The sequence below is a fragment of the Gavia stellata genome, chromosome 1 (genome assembly GCF_030936135.1).
Source record: "Gavia stellata isolate bGavSte3 chromosome 1, bGavSte3.hap2, whole genome shotgun sequence".
In the NCBI taxonomy this organism is placed as follows: Eukaryota; Metazoa; Chordata; class Aves; order Gaviiformes; family Gaviidae; genus Gavia; species Gavia stellata.
The window spans coordinates 98,965,105-98,981,566 of record NC_082594.1 but is presented as its reverse complement, the minus strand read 5'-3'; the positions used below and the strand labels follow the sequence as shown (position 1 = coordinate 98,981,566).

General features: G+C 38.9%; 1 protein-coding gene across 1 annotated transcript in view; it reads right to left on the bottom strand.

Annotated features, from left to right (window-relative positions):
* The window catches only part of DSCAM (DS cell adhesion molecule), a 410,765-nt gene extending 401,919 nt beyond the window's left edge, over positions 1-8,846 (bottom strand). Inside the window, exon 1 of the mRNA XM_059818552.1 lies at positions 8,819-8,846. The gene's annotated coding sequence lies outside the window, so the exon portion shown is untranslated. The remainder of the gene's footprint in view (positions 1-8,818) is intronic.
* Positions 8,847-16,462: the final 7,616 nt, after the last annotated feature.

The following is a 16,462-nucleotide window of genomic DNA, read 5'->3' as shown; positions in this document are numbered from 1 at the left end:
TCATTTGCACAAGATGGATGCTATTATCCTGTAGAAATAACTTGCAATCACAATGCTAAGTCATGAAGTGCCTCCTCTACCTCTGCCACTTAGTCTTGTGGTAGCTTGGAGCACAAAATGGACTATTGTTTCCATCTCTCTTTTGACATGTTGAGGAGACGTAAGATGGGAAGACATTATCTTCTAAATAGCATCTTGGTATTGACCAACAGAGGAGACCACCTCAAAAGAGAGCGGAACTGGTTCTGGGAATTCATAGGAAGAAAAAGGTAAGAGAGAACTTCCTAAAGCAATAGGGAAAGATGTCTGGTGTGCAGGAGGCAGACAGATAAATGGGCATCACAGAGCAGGAGGAAAGGCACTGGGAGATTCAGAAAGAAGAAATTTCAAGCACTGGAGCTGACAAGTCCCTGCGTGTAGATGAGATAGGTGCTAGTACAGAATAAAGTCCTTTGCAAGAAACAAATTCTTCTTAGTTGGCGCAGCCCTAGGAGAAACTTGGGTATCTGGAAAGCAAAAATAGGCATAATAGGACTAAGCGCAGGAAGAAGCACGGCTGAATAAGATGGTGCCACTTTTACATAATCACATTTCTAATTATAGCTGTACTTTGAAGCAGAGAACAGTATTGTTGGTAACATAATAGAGAACCAAAAAAAAAAAAAATTGCCATTGTTCATCTGCTGTACAAGCTATTCCGTACAAATACAAGTGAAATAATCAACAGGGCATTTTAATTTCCATTGGCCAACAAGACATTCACACAGAAGTAATAAACACAGTTCACATATGCCAACTTTTATTATGCTGTACTGCTTCTTAACAGACATTCATGTAAAAACAGTAGATTTGCTGGCCGAGAATAAAGAGGTGAATACCAAATTGCAAATGCCATAAAAATAGAGAATATTAGGAACTATGTTTGACACTTCCATAGAATCTAACTTTCTAATCAAAATGCAGCACAGCAGAACTAGAGACTCATACCAGCAGCACATAACAATGAATTTTTCCAGCTGCTTTGTATCCCCTGTAGAAGCTTTCACTACTTTTGACAAACTTTCCATCCATCAGCCTATACAATAGTGCTTCATTTTAAAACAGCATCTGGTACACATTCATCTTAATGGCAGACACAAACACACGAAGATCCCTGGAAAATAATTGCAGTGCTATAATACATACACATATACACAATGCTGACAATCCAGATGTGTTTTGCGGTGGAAAAAAAAATGTGTAAGCTACTTGGATACATTCAACAACAAAAATGGGATTTCAGAATCTTTTATTAAAAAGATATTTCTCTGCAATGTTCCATAGGAAGAAAGTGATTAGCTGAATAACAGAACAAGTGATATATCAAAACCTAATTGAAACTGAGACAAGTCAAAGACAATATGTAATTATATGTTACTTAATGGTAAAATATGATCCAACTAAATACCATATTTTACAGTAAGCAGAAGCCAGCTCAGACTAAAATTTGCAAGGGAGAGCGGCAGGGAAAGTTGGTGAAAGTTATAGATATAAAACAGTGAAGAAAAATACCTGAAGAACCAAAAAAAAGTTAAGCATAGAAGGAAAAAAAAAATTAGACAGGCTCTACCGACTGCCTAAATGCTATACTGAAAACAAGGCTTTTGAAGTATTTTGTCTCCAGAACAATGGCTAAAATTGCGAGGGCCCAAGCAAACAGGCACAGGGCTGCCCTCACAGTCTGCTCTGCAGGAAGGGACCTCTACAACGCCTCTAAGCCAGAACTGAAATGGCTTGCACTTGAGCCTGACTACACTTGGCCTGGACAGGTATGACATCAGCATTTTCAAAGACATGACATCACTTAGCAGTCCAAGGGATGGAAAGTCAAAGATTGTTCCTGAATAAGATTTATTATTACTGAAACCAATAATACTTGACGGAAACAGGAGGAACCTCAGCAGCACTCAGTGGACACCCCAACTGAAATGACAAGGTGACAAACAGTCTGCGGTTGCAAGCACTTTCAGGGCAATGAGGCAAAGACCTCTGCCCTTAACTGTGTCGTTACAGGAGCACACAAACAGTTTATCAGATCAAGAGACACTTCTTGAATCTCAGGTTAGGTAGAGGAGGGAAGGAGGGAAGGAGGGAAGGAGGGAAGGAGGGAAGGAGGGAAGGAGGGAAGGAGGGAAGGAGGGAAGGAGGGAAGGAGGGAAGGAGGGAAGGAGGGAAGGAGGGAAGGAGGGAAGGAGGGAAGGAGGGAAGGAGGGAAGGAGGGAAGGAGGGAAGGAGGGAAGGAGGGAAGGAGGGAAGGAGGGAAGGAGGGAAGGAGGGAAGGAGGGAAGGAGGGAAGGAGGGAGGGAAGGAGGGAGGGAAGGAGGGAGGGAAGGAGGGAGGGAAGGAGGGAGGGAAGGAGGGAGGGAAGGAGGGAGGGAGGGAGGGAGGGAGGGAAGGAGGGAAGGAGGGAAGGAGGGAAGGAGGGAAGGAGGACTTTTACCATAATGAGGCCAAAAGTGAAAGGTTTCATGGAGTTTGCATGTAACGTAAGAAAAATTTATATCTGTTGAACTCGGTGCCAGAATGCAGTACACAGGCTTGGTGTTGTGCATTTCCTTTTCATCATATTCTCTTTCATGTTTTAGCAAGTTTAAATAACATGTTTGTAATTTTTGAAGCTAACTTTTTATGCCTCACATCCTTCCAAAGCCCTCTTTCCGTATTCTGCAACTGATCACTTGAAGACGCAGTTTTCTCCTCTGTTCTTGGAAGAGCTGAGATACCTTTGGGCAACAGACAACTCAACATATTCAAAAATATTAATAAAATGCCTCTGAAAAATTGATTTATCTTTATATTTAAATTACCTTCTGTGTCCTTTTCAAAGGCTAAATACTATTCCTGTAATGCTTATGCAAGGAAAAAATTTGGTCCTAAATGAATAACAATTTCAAAACAAAGGGAAAATTATTTCTTATCCCTTTGATTAATCAAATCCAGCATGAAATATTTATATAGATAAAATAAAAGATATGAATCAAAGTGAAAGTCTGGAGCAAAGAGACCACTGAGATTATTGAGATAAAATAAAAATCAAAGTAGAAAATATAAATTATGTAATTAAGCAGTTGCCTGCTCTCCTGCACTACAGCAGGTTTATAGAAACAGCCTTAACTGTCTTATAGTGGAATGTCATGTTTGCCACAGCCCTGGACATTAATATTTCCTCTCCTTTTCTCCTCAGTGACGTTGTGATTGATGAACTGGGCAACAATCAAGTATTTTCTTTAGATTTAATAGATCGTATAAGGTGTCACCTAAAAATTTAAGTTTCTCACTGTTAAATACCAGCAACGTGAACACAAGCAACCTAGAAGCAAACCCAAGGAGTATAATAAAGACTTAAAAAAATAAAAATAAAAAAGGAGAGTATAGAATAAAGTCTAAACTTTGCCTCTGTTGGAAATCAGTGATCCAAGAACACCCCTTTTTCAGAAAGCTCCTTCCAGGTGCCGACTCTTGCAGTCTGCGCTTGGAATGGTAGACACCTGGGACAGCTTTGTACCATGATGGCACAACACACTCCAGCAAAAGCTGACAGTTGGGAAAAATTGCTGCAGGCATCTTCTCAGCCAGGTAAAGCAGGTGCAAAGCAGGATAAGAGACAGACCCTTGAGCAGTTAAGTGACTAGGAAACGACCCTTGAGCAGTTAAGTGACTAGGAAACCAGATAGTCTCATCAACGCATCAAGCTCTAATCAAAGTTTAAGAAAAATAAAAAAATATCAACAGCCTGTGTGCCTTCTGGAGGATGCCTTTTGCTGAGAGACCCCAGGCATTGTGCCTAGGTTAGGAGAGCAGCTTTTCTGAGCCTCCTGCACAGCTAATGTAGGATGACAAAAACAGCCTTAAGGCAGTTTAGATCCCACTTTGGTGGGGCAAATCACTCACTTCACTTGGTCCTTCATCTCCACCAGTTAGAAAGAGATTAGGACAGCTCTCCATGTTTCTTGAAGACCTTGGTTAACTGGAGAAGGCTAGCTCAGCTGCCCCAATATTTTTAGCTTCTGGGTGGTTGTTTGTTGTCTACAGTTACAGGTCCTTCTACTGTGAGTCCAGTCTGTCTGGCACATGCATTAGCCTAAAAGCATCACATCCTTTGCCAGTCCTCATACCAGCAATTCCATAATACATCTCCAGGTTTCAGAAAATTTAAAAACAAGGCTTTTTTTGTGGTTTTCATTTTGTTTTGGTGGGGGAGGTGGCACATAAAAAGCAATAGTAGAATTATAGCAAAAGACAAAGATGTTCCCATTCACCCCCAAAAGAGGGCAGGGTGGGTGGGAAGGAGGGAAAAAAAAAAAAGGCAGAAAAGAGAGATTATCTGCTAAAATGGAAGGGAAGGGAAAAAAGTTAACAAGACTGGTGGAAGTCAGAAGGATGTTAACATTCAAGGAGGGATTTTTAAAGGAACTCCTCAGGATCCTGTATCTCATGAGAGATCTGGTATCAGTGAGACAGCTCCTTTTTCACTGGCCTGAAATCAGTGTAGGAAGCAGGCAAGAAAACATCATCTTGATCATAACCCTTAAAAACCTTAAAGGTAGAGTTTATCCTTCATTTGAATGCCTTTGCATCTTATTTTATTTAAAGCTAAGAAAAAAGTATGCACATCTACAGGACAATATTCCACTTGGCATTACTAAAATATGCATTTGCTTTTTAGAGGTTGAACTTCTCTGTGAAATTTTGGGACCCAAATATAACTAAACAATTGAGAAATTTGAAGAACAGAATTTAAGCCCCATTTTCCTTATGGTCAGTGAAAATTATTGAAATCCTCATTGCCAATGGAAAATAAAATATTGATTATTCACTGTAAGGTAAAAGACAAATATTTTGTAAGACAATTTAATGGAATTCATTTAAAAAGCAATCAAAAAAACCCCAAAACATTTGTAAGAAAACGGCTGAAGACATCTAAACAATAAATTATGTTTAAGGAAACTGAATTAACAGGATCATACTACAGGTTAATTACCCTGTTGACATCCAAACAATATAGTATGCTAGGATAATCTTTTTTGCATAAACACACACAGAGAACTGATAAATGAAACATTTCAGAGTGCATTGCTGTGCCTTTCAAACCAGTAGTAGAAGCATTACAAATGCAATCACAAATATGCAGATTACTCAGTACAGAACACAGGCAGAGGAAGACAGTCTGGGTGAGTGGTAGGGTGCAATGGTAGTGAGATATATCACTATTTAAGATGATTTTTTTCCAAGAATCCATAATGTATCACCATGACTGAGATTTAAAAAAAAAGGGGAAAAAAAAGGCTAGATAGGCCTTTTCTCCTTTCTTCCAATATGTCTCCCCTTGCCAAATTAAAAAAAAGGACCCTTATTTTAAAGGAAGAAAAAACTGATTAGACACCTACAAACAATACTATTGTTATCACTACTCAATTATCAAGTAACAGGCTATGCAAAGTGACCTAGAGAAATTACTTCAGCTATTGTGAAAAGATCAGAGTGATGTGGCATTACAATAATCCATCTGTGATCACGTCTCCCTCTAGGGGTTTTATCTAATGACTAACATACAAGGCTGATAAATATTATAAATTTTATTAGACTAAGGGCAAAACAAATGCCCTTTTACAATTTTGGCTTTGATTCTGACTCCAGACAGGAATTTCATATGCCCCTCTAAATCGATAAGGATTGACTATCCCTCACTATTTGAGGGAAGGGAGGGTAAAACACAACTCACACAAGGAATAAGTTTCAGTTTGAGGCAAGATGGGTATCTTCAAGAACAGGGAAACAGCACTGGATAAAGACACTTTGACCAGACTCCAAAGTAAATCTTACTAAAAAGAACTAAAAGAACAGAGGAAACAACACTAAAGAAAGATTATGAGACAATGCTAAAATCAACACAAAATAGCTCTAATATGGAAAACAAAATGAAATCAATTGCACAAACTGACTTGAGATTACAAATATAATTACCAAAGAGATGAGTATATTAAACTACTACACTGGTAAAAATTAATACAAAAGCACCAATTAAACACCACCACCCACAACAGTTTTAAGTCAAGTCAACAACAGAGTCAAGGGAAAAACATTTGTTTGCTGTTAGCCAGTTTGATCTCCTTGATCAATGTTACTTTTTGTAAACTGCTGAGAAAAGCAGAAAAGCAGCCCAAGTTTTTGTCTGCAGGTGTCATCTCCTACAAAACGAAGACAATTCTGCACTGGTCAGATCACAGGTGTTCATGAGAACAATGGGCAGAAAAACCTTTTTTTGTTTCCCCCAGAAAATACATCTTCCAGCAGCAAATGATGAAGCATCCATTGCTCTGACAAAACAATTTTTTCTGATTTTTGTTGGAACGTGAGCTTTTCATGGGTGAGCTGCTAGTCGTCCTCGACAGGCTGACCTGCTGGGCTCAAAGGGGGCCCCAGCACCTGCAGGGGCCTCAGTCACCACAGGGAAAGGGCAGACACCCAGCGCACCTCAGAGTGGCACTTTGAAACCTGAAATCTCCGAATTTGACAAAAACGCTCCTTGCTTTCTCTTTGTGGTGGCTTTCAGAGACCCTGAAGAAGCCCGATGGCAAAGTGAATCCTGAATGCTCCCTGCCAGGCATTCCTCGCAGACTTGACATGCCGGCATAGCGGCAGAGGGTGCCCCAGGAGAGAGGCGATGGGAAAATGGCATCCAGGAATAAGGAGATGAGGGGCAGTTGCAGGCAGAGGCCTTCCCTCTGACCCTGGAACTCCTCCTCCCACCTCCTGAGGGGAGAGCGTAAGGGAACAAGAAAGGGTTGGCACTATAGCTAGGATGGAGAGCCTGGACAAAGCCTGGGACAGGCCCGTTATCAGTTATTTATGTCTTCCTCATATAAAGAAAAGCTCTAAGGGAATCAGGAGAGTGTTAACTTGCAAAACATAGCATTCCAAAGTTGTCCTGTACAAAGAAATTGAGTTATTCACTACCTTCACTCTAGCAGGTGCCTACTTTGAGTGGTCATTGCAGAGACTTGGCTTAACATATGGTAAAATAAAAACTTGAAGTAAAAAACATTTCTTGGATGTTTGACTTTTTGATGTTGAAGCAGTCTTGTAAATTGTTATGATTGCTACTGCAGTACAAAGCAATGGGAAAAAAATTCAAAAGTATATCATCTACTACAAGTACAGATGAGCTGGTTAGTTTTTGCACTGTTTTAACGTATATGATTGCGTAATCAGTATCACACAGAAAGCCAAAATTCTTTCCACAGTATGTAATCTCCCAATGCAGAACTGCTTCCCAAGTAGTGTGCTGCATAATGGTAGCCAGTATTTTAGGGCTAAACAGTATAAAATTACGATGTGTCCACCAAAAGGAACAAAAAAATAAATTATGCTTTTTCAAATTGCTACTCTGATTCAATGTACCAGTGCTCAACCTTTTATTGCAAAGGGGTATTCATTTGAATCAGTTTCAAAATCAGAACCACTAATGAGTATAATTAAATATGCAATTGTTTCTGCCTACAAAAAAATGATCACTACAGAAAAAAGCACACAGCATTACATTATCATTCTCACAGGACAGAAACTTCCATTAAATCAAAGCAGGCTTCCACAATTAAAAGAAAAGGTCCTCAGGTGAAACCATAAAAAGAAGCAGAACTCACAAACAAGTTGCATCTCTGGAAGGCAGAGAAGTGTGGATTTTGGTGGAGTGCGTTGTAGAGACCTGAGTGCACAGACAAATGCTGAGTGGTAAATACAATAGATGCAATTGATTAGAGCCTTTAACGAGCTAAAAAGGAATAATCTGTTTGTGATTTAAATGCTTAATTTTAATTGTGTGTTCAATAATGGATTGAATGAAAGGGTAGATATTCATATGGGATAAGCATTCCAGTTTGGGCTACAAACTATCAGAGTAAGATGTGTAGGTAAGGTTCTTTTCCCTTATTTAAGTGAATAGAGAGAAACTGAAAAACAAGACAAATAAATAATCGTCAACTTGGGTGCAAAAAATGTGCATCTTTGCTTCTTGAAGCAAGAGCCGATGCATAACCTCAACTCCACTCATTCCTATCATAAAGAACACATTGCAAGAACACCAAAAGCAACCAGACAGAAATGAGAGAAGAGTCTTGGATTTATTTTTTTCTCACAAAAATATTTTATGAACAAGAGAAATAAAGATAATTAGCTGTGTCACAGAGTTCTGAAAAACTGAATTAATCAATATTTGTATAGCTTTTTTTTTTTACTTATTTACAAAATTATCACTTTTTCCATAAACAGTCATTACTTGCAAGGATTCATTGGCTAAGATCTAACAGCTTTCAGTCTGGAGCTTGTCTGCAAATGCTGCTGCTGACCTAATGCTGTCTTATAGTGTCCTGCTGGCCACCTACATCACATCCTAATAGGACAACAGAATTTTACAACTAAACAACAGCAAAGGCTAGCATACTTCTCATTGGGCCTGTGCAGGAAAGAGTCAAAATTTCAAAAATATCTCTTCCATACAAAGATGAAAGTAAATCAGATCAAAATTTTCAGTGAAAGTAATTAAGTGGCAGGATGCTTCACAAAATTAAATGAGGGTATATTTTAGACCAGAGCAGTCAGCTACATTATGAGTCCCACAATCTGGTCACTTCTCTGTCATCTTTCCCACACCCCAGATGAATGTTCTAATACTCACGCAAGCCAGAGCCTGCCAGATCTTTCATCTGGATGCAGAAAACAGCCAGCACACCCTTCTGGGATGGGTTCTTATTCTCTGATTTTTCATGTGGGTGACCTCCACTTGCAGTGAGTGAGTGAGTGAGCGCTACTGCCAGAGTTAGTCTCCCACCAGACCAAGCAAGCCTTCCAACCACCAAGCTATAGGAAACTAGAGAAGGAAAAAAACCCCAAAATGTCAAATATTTGTAAACCCCATCCTCTCAGTTCTGTTATACCACATGATGATTATTGCTGAGTGTCCTCAAAAGTGGCCCACAAAAGCTAAGTCAGCTAACTCCTCTCACGCCCTCAAGAAGCCTTCAGGAGCTCTCAGTAGTAACAATTACAAATTCAGCTGGTGCCTGCATCTACAGCCTGGAAGTAAACATTGATATCATAGCTGAAAGTTGACTCTGTTAAAAGTTTCTATAAATCCAAAGCAGAGTTGAACTTGTACCACAGAAAGCTCCATCAGAAAACTATGAGAGGAGAGAAAGGAGAAGTAAAACAGAAGGAAAGGTCTGGATGATGCCCAGCTGTATCCCATTCCCCCTCCATGCTCAGCCACTTGGAGGGAAAAGTATGTTCTCCTTGGATGGACTCAGCATTGGGAGAAACAATATTGCCCTGAAAGAAAGATAAGAATGGAGGTCTGGGGTTTGGCTGAGCCTGCACAGCTTCTACCCAGACACCATCAGCAAGCTCATCCAGTAAGTACAAGCATGAGAATCTGAAACACATGCTGACAGCCATCAGCATACGAAGTACCAGGTTTTACTGTAAGAGGTCACACAGAAAGATTGCTAAATACCTTGGCATTAAAAGAAAATGGAGAAAGAATTGGGTCAAAGCTTTGTGGTACGCTATTTCCAACAGAGACACCGTTTTTCTCACTTGTTAGTCCCTGCTAAAGGAAAAAGCAAAATCTGCCCACCAGGGCCATGGGTATAAGCAGAGCAACCTCTGCAGCACTGCCTAAAAAACAGAGTTCTTCCAGACACTACTAAAGAGTCTAGTAGTACTGAACTCTACTGTATTTCCTAATTAGGAAATGTTGAACAAAACCTGTAGTCTTAATGGTCCTGAGTCACCACCACCGCCACTAGCACATCAAGGACAAAACGTAATATTAGTGTGGTGCATCATTTGCATCACACACCATATAATACTGTGGTATAAGAGCATTTCCATTCAGGAAGCATGTTTACTGCTCCTCACCTCCCCTCCATGATTCTTTCCCTTTCATCTCAAACTTAACTGCAAGTGATTTAACCAAGAAAAAGTCCTTATTCCACAAGTCTGCAGAAGCAGAACAAGTTAGGGCACCTGAAAATGCAGGAATGGAAAAAAACTCCTGAGTCACAGGCAAGACAATACATACCCTTTCGGATGACTCTGAATGGAGCAAACCCCTGCATTCTAGAAATGGCTCTGTGGAGCAAACCCTTGCCTGGATTAGAAACCACTTCAAGAGCATGGCTACTTGGGATTTGAATTTCCTGGTCTGCTATATGTTTTCAAACCACGATAGAACATGCAGCATATCTTAAGCATTTTGCTGCACTAATGCTCCTTCACAACTGTGCTAGATTTTTCCACCCGTGGGGACAAGTTCTCAATTTGACTGTATTCTTTCTGACAGTTGCCTGTCATATTAGACGATGCTGGCCTGGGCTGAGTCACAGCAACAGCCCAACTGCAGAACAAAAGCAGCCCTTCCCCATGCACCGTACGCAGCACCAGCAGAGGAACACGGAGTGAAGAGGGCACAGCTGCCTGTCTTGCTTGAGGGATGGCTCTCAAGTAATACAGAGTTCAAAAAAGGGGGAGGGAGGAGAAAGAAGGAGGAAAAAAACCCCACAAAAACCACATAACAATTACTTCTGGCCAGCACAAACAGCCAGTACCAATAGATCTAAGCAGATAGTCACCCTTCCGCAAAGAAAGCGGAACTTGTACATAATACTATTATAATAATGAAATTGCTGAAACATTCCTGAAGTGATTTGGCCCTAGTAAGCATCAAAATAAAACCAGTACTTACGTAGGCACTAAGTAGCTGAAATACTACAACCCAACAAGGCATAATGAAGAGAAGAAGCATCATTAGCATTTGGTTATTGCTCACATTTTTTCCTAAACTCCTTCCGAGATCACCATGATGTACTAATTTTTGTTTAGATTTCACTAAATGGAAGAAAGCAAAATGTACTGGCATTCATGGCTACTGCTATAGAAGATCACAGCTATGACAAATTACTGTAACCTTAATTAAAAAACCATCAAAAACAAAACTAGATTTTCAGTCTATCTACCACTTGGAGGAAAAAAAAAGGCAGATCTGAAACAAGTTTTCAGGATTTAATTCTGTTTCTTAACAAAACCAAACAAACTATAACTTATGGAATGCTCAGTACTTGAACAGCTGCAGTCTAGTACTCTCTTTGTCGTGGGTTTACTATATAATTCATACAATATAGCATGCACAGAAAATGTTAGTTTTCCAAAACATACACAATCCATTAAATTTCTTTTACTTGAGAGGTAAAAATCTCAGGAAGTTGGGCTTTGCTGGAGGAGGAAAGGTTTTAAGAAGAACTTAAATATATCTAAAATAAATTAAAATGACAACATCCCTCAATTTTTGTATAGTATCTAAAATGGAGAATAGATACTACCAACATAAAAATCAGTTCTACAAATATTTTAACATTCTGAATGATCCCACGATAACACTCAGAGTTTGGAAACGGCAAGTTCAGCATGCTAATCAGTTGAGGAATAGAAATATATATGAAAATACTATGAAGATGGCTACAGAATGAGTGTATAACACACATATAACATTTTAGATACTCTTGACAAAATACAAGACTAGTTTGCCTTGAAGGCCTCTTTGTTTACATGAAAAATAAGCACATGAAACGCTGAACTGTGATGTGGAAATTCCTGGGGTCCGTTTTATTCCCCCCATCAAGCTTCCTGTACCACATCAAGGCAATCATGAGCCTCAAACCCAACAATAGCAAAACCCAGCTTTCTTTGAACTTCAGTGAAATTTGAACACTTAAATACCAGTAATAATTTGTGCTTGGGCCTTTCCTGTGTTTTCCAGCAATTTAAAATATAAATAACAACACATCACTTCCTCACTCAAGTGCAATGAGAAAAAAAGTCCTTGCACCTTCTTTGCAGCAAATTTCTTAGTTTTTATAATATCATTAGATAAAGTAATATGCATCATGGCTGAACTTATAAATATCTACCAGTCCACTATGTAAGGTTATCATCTTTACATTGTGGACTCAGCTTTCATATGTATTTGTCTTCTCTAATTACATAACACTAAAACAGTTGGTCTACAGAAGCTTTTTGATAAATGTATGCAAAAGTATAGTAAGTAGCATCAATGACCTACAGTGAGGGACTGACCCAACTGAAATATTGCTTAAAACTTACAATACTAAAGTAACAGCAATATGTATCTCTCACTACATTCTAAAGTTCAGTCTAAACAAATCTGTTCCCTTCCAGCTTCCCTAGCAGGATAGTTTACAAAGACCGACCCTTAAGAATAGCTGCACGGACTCATTTATTTTGTTATCACTTTTGGCAGTAGGATGACAATATTTTATATAAATCCTAGTGAAAGGAAAAAGAATTCTTAAGTCTTCAGTTTCTTAAAAAAAAAAAAAAAAATCAGTACCATTTTTTGCATAACAGTAGAACAGGATATTATACCAAATGTCCATATACCCATCATCTCTGCTCCAACACTGGCTGATAAAGGATGTTTAGGGAAGAGTCTGTCACAATCCTTTCCTAGGTGTGACAGCTAATTTAAAGTCCAATATTACACAACTAACTAGAATTACCTTTTCTGTTTGTAGTGTTCTGCATGCATTTTCTTCCCCCACATGCCATTTTTTCCCACATTATTGCATGAACTTCATAACCCTTTCCAGTTCTACTTATGTGCAAGTTGGGCTATCTTGAATACAGTTCCATCAGAAGACTTTGATATTTATAACCTTCTTCAGTTCATTTATGCATATGTTGAACAACCCATAAACCAGCACAGATCCCTGACAGTGTTTTCTCTCCAGCATGAAAATCAATTATTTGTTTCCTATTTCTTTCCTAGCCTATCATTAATCTACATGAGGACCCCTCTTAGCCCATAGCATCTTTCTTTCATACTATTTGATATGACACTTTGATGAACTCTTTTTAAAGATCTAATTATGTTATACTGAATACATTCTCCTTGCCCAGCTGCTTCAATTCCCTCAAAAAAACCTGTGATAATTTGCAAGGCATGGCTTTCCTTTACTAAGGCTGTGTCAGACTTCTTTTCCCAGTATATTGCATTTACCTACGTGTTCTAAAACCTTGGTTCTTTCTTAAGACCTGCTAGCCTACAGTTGTCTACCGCAGCCCTTTAAAACAACAAAAACCCCTGACATTAACTACCCAAAGAAAAATAGCAATTCTAAGTCTACATAAACAAAAGGTTACAGCAGTCACCATTTCTCCAGGTAATTATAGATCTATTTTTATTTATAAGTCTTGGAGGAATCTCATCCATGGCTGGCAATTCATTGGCATTCAATGGATTAGTTCCTTCTAGAATTTCTTCCATTTGCAATGATGCTTGAGACACAAGGTGCAGAGAGTCATTGGGTTTTCTAGGTAAGCTGTGCAGCAAAAATCTAGCACACTTTTCCCAGCCATGGACTGAAAAACTGCTCCTGTGAAACCCACCCATTTGCAGGCAGTTTAGATCTTGAGAACTGCCACTGCAGACAGATCTTGCAACTCACGTGCAGTAGGTCTGACATGTCTAGTTTTGGATCTTCTGTACACTACACCTGGGACCACAGAGCAACCAGAGACTGACAATCCCAACCTTAACACATCTCTGCTGGTGGGAGTATCATAACAGAAAGTCAAGGAGAGCTCAGTGCAGAGAATTCATGTGGCTTTTCTGCAACAGCTTTAGCTCCATAAATACTTCTTTGCTCTTTTATCAGGTACACCTAATCTTTTATGCATAAGGTGAGCTACTTCAAGATCTGTTTTGATCTGCTTCTTCACAGTGAACAGACATTTCACTTCATAAGGTTTAATAACTTTTTTCTTACATGTTGGGACACAACACACATTGAGAAGGATGCTTCTAATACCTCTGTGTACTCTCCTGGTCAACCACATTCATGTGGGGTGTACAGGAAAGACTATATCTAATGCCTGGCCCTTTCAGAAGTTTTAAAAATTATTTTAAATTAATTTTCTAGTATCAATTCCTTAGGGATTGAGTTGCTTTGCCCCAGATGCCCATTTTCAAATACTTGGGTTATTTGGGAATTTTTTAGGTTCACTGTTTTTCACCTTGACTTTATCACCATTTGTCCAAGATTGAAGGATTGAACATGGATGTTCTTCAACATTTTAGCCCTGGAAGACAAGTTCTCATGAATCATGTGTTCTTCCACACTTGTCAACTCCCTTTATCTTTAAGTTTCAAATCAGCTGTTTCCTTGTCCTGTTTTGGTATATATCATGCCCCAACTTACCTTTAGAGATTTCCCTTTCCTCCCATAGATATTATTCCTTCCTTTCAAAACCATTTTTTTTTTTTCAGTTCAGTTATTGAGGCTGGGCAGATGATACAAGAGCCTACAAGAAAAGGCTAAATATAGGGTCCTACTGTTCAGCCTTTTATTAAAACAGTCTACTTAGAGCCAGTCTTTCCCTATTGTTTCCTGTGTTGTTGGCATTTCTTATAATGTTACAGTTGAAGCTTCTACATCCTATGCCAGACCAGGGCAAAAGCAGTGAGGAAGCACCTTTCCCAACCACAGCATTCAACCACCTTTCACTCATCAGCTTCATGGACAGCACTCAAATTGGTGCAACCAAGCTAACCCTAACAAGCTGCAAATACACCTTTTCATTCATCAGTCACATTAAATCATAATATTTAAGGCTTAATAAAATGACTGTATGTGGCAAAATAGCTTCTCCCACACACACTCCTGCTGCTAATCAGTGCTAATTAAGTATCTGCATCATATAAATTGACAGCAATGTAGATTCTGAAGCAGAGTTTAAAGTGTAAATAATGATGAGATAAAAGAGATCTTTTGAGCAAAATCAAAGTATCAAGTAGTCATTATGTGTAATCACTATCACAATTTAATGACATTTTGTGCTGGAACAGGAATACGAACAGGAATTAAACTGCCTAATATATTCCCTTTTTTTTTTTTAACCATATGTTTGACCCAACTGGTTAACAAAACATCAGCCTTCTCTTGTATCTTCAGCAGGTCAGTCTGCTGCAAACACAGTATCCAAGCCAACTGCAGTGGCAGTGGACATGGGATGTGAGGAGGTCGTGTTGTGGCAAAGATTCCAATATTTATCCTTTTAAACTTGCTGTATCTGTAAGTAACAAGGTTAAGACTAGAAAGTTACAATAGGAGCCTGCTATCCCATCACACAAACAAATCCACACCTAGTATATATGGGTAACCACAAGTAGATGTGACAGTAATTTACAAACCCTGATTAAAGGGGTAAAGGGGAGGCAGATGAAGGAAGAATAAGACTCTTTTGCCCCTATAGACCTGATAAGCAGCACATCATGACAACAGAAGAAAGCAAGGAGAAATTCTATCTGCTTTTAAACTTTTATTTTATGACCAGTTCAAAGGATAATTAAAATAGGAATCCATTTTGTCCAGCATCATGACTTTAGCAGGCAGTAGGTTTGCAACCATCAGTAAGTTCATTGACTTGAATAGGTTTCTTGATAGCAAGTATTTCTATGACTAGCATTTCCCAGGGGATCAATTCCTGAAAGTGGTTTTACTAATATTTCAATACAGCATAGAGAAAGCAGCATGAGAAGAACAAAGTAAATAAAAGAGAAGGCCATGAAAACTCAATGACAAAAAAATACCGACTTCCAAGCTGTCATTTCACCCAAAACTTTATGTGAAGGGGACAGAACACAAAGGACATGTTAATCAGAAAACACCTTATGTAATCTTTAGAAATATCAGACTGTACAGCAGCATCAGTTGAGTTCAGAGCATAGACTAATACCACAGGTATCCCTAGGGCCTGTTTGCATGTCCGAACACGGAGCTCTTGATGTACAAGAGCACATGAGTCAGTCACCTCAATTTTGAGGGTAAATCCTGAGAAATTTTTTTCACCTCTCCCTGTCTCTCCTTTCTTCATCCAGATTTTTCAGAAATTTCCCCTTTCCTGCATATCTTGAAATGGGGAGTGGAGAATTGGAATATCTTTTTCTCCCCCCAAAAGCCATGCTTCTTGAAACAGAGACAATATCTCTATTCCACCATTCTGGGAATGATAATGTGAACAGTGGTAAGGTATCTGCCATTATTAATTATGATCACCTTAAGCCATTTCCTTGCATGAACTGAACACACAGATAAGATAAGCTGATCAGTAAATTAAGAAAGGAAGAAATCATAATAGTCCCCCTTAGTGACAGAGTTGGTGAGGAAAGAGTTAAAAAAACAGAACAAAGTACAAATACTTAAATTTTCTCATCAAAAAGTCTGGAATTTTTCACTTTGCTTTATCACCTGCAAAGGAGTACACTCCAAACACCTGGTACATTAAAACAGGAAAATTAATGGCCAAATGTACAATGCCTGGTAACACAAAGATTATTTTGCTAGATCAA